The following is a 1,051-nucleotide window of genomic DNA, read 5'->3' on the forward strand; positions in this document are numbered from 1 at the left end:
GATTATTATATATTCTTATTTTTTCATTCCTGTTATTCATTCTTTTTTCGTCCTTAATAATCTCATCTCCATTCTAGATTTTATCGAGTTTTTCCAACTCGTTTCGAGCTGTTCGAAACGAGGTATCGATTAAACTTATGTGTATAAGAAAGAAATCTTTGAGTCGAGATCATTTAGAAATTTGTTTTAGAAATTAGATTAGAAAATAACCGGTTAACTTGATAAGAATTGACCGGTGTTACCGATTTTTATAAGTTTCTTACACTTCACATTTGAAAATGTGGACGCCGCCATTCGCTCGATACGAGTTTGACCGAATGGATCGATTTTTCTGTAGTTTTTCCTCCGTTTCAGACACGTGGAGAGAGGGTCGTTACGCAAGTTTTAATCAACACGCGAATATCAAATTTTCTATCTATTCGTTCCGTTTGACCGTAATCATATTTGTTACTTAATGTTACTTAAATAATTTATTATTTAAAAACAGCTTTCATTTAGTTCGTCATAAAAGACTAACTAAACTGAATTTAATATTATGTAACGTGAATCTAATATTATGTATTCAGTTTTACACACGCATGACATAAAACTATTATCACGAAAGTGAAATTAATTCGAGAATTTTGCGCCGCAACATCTTCGACAACTTATCGATTTATATTTTTTTGAAGAGGAAGAAGAGGAAACGGAGATCGTTTAGTAACCTCCATCAAATTAAAACATTTCAAAATCAGATAAAAATTCTTGACACAAGAATTCCAAGAATTTCTCTAATCTCCACTTCATCTACTATAAGACAAATCTTCAAAATTCTCTGAAGAGTTATTCTCGACAGAAGAAATTTTTTATTACATTCACAAATTACTTCGAAACTTCAAAGAAAGTTCCGAAAACCGAATTAGATCCCTTTTTGAAATTATTTCTGATAAAACAAAAAAAAAAAAAAGAAGAAAAAAAATGGAAAAGAAAGAAAAAATCAATGACCAGTTTGAAAACAACACGAGGTTGCACGTGAAAAAAAAAAAAAAAGGCAGAAAGAGAAAGGGAAAGG

General features: G+C 30.5%; 2 protein-coding genes across 3 annotated transcripts in view; one reads left to right on the forward strand and one right to left on the reverse strand.

The window, feature by feature from the left end:
- LOC102675593 (pre-piRNA 3'-exonuclease trimmer-like) overlaps positions 1 to 1,051 on the reverse strand; it is an 89,242-nt gene that overhangs the window by 14,723 nt on the left and 73,468 nt on the right. The gene's annotated exons all lie outside the window — the stretch shown is intronic.
- The window catches only part of LOC102675455 (laccase-4-like), a 10,364-nt gene that overhangs the window by 331 nt on the left and 8,982 nt on the right, over positions 1 to 1,051 (forward strand).

Source organism: Apis dorsata, unplaced genomic scaffold (genome assembly GCF_000469605.1).
Source record: "Apis dorsata unplaced genomic scaffold, Apis dorsata 1.3 scaffold_227, whole genome shotgun sequence".
Taxonomy (NCBI): Eukaryota; Metazoa; Arthropoda; class Insecta; order Hymenoptera; family Apidae; genus Apis; species Apis dorsata.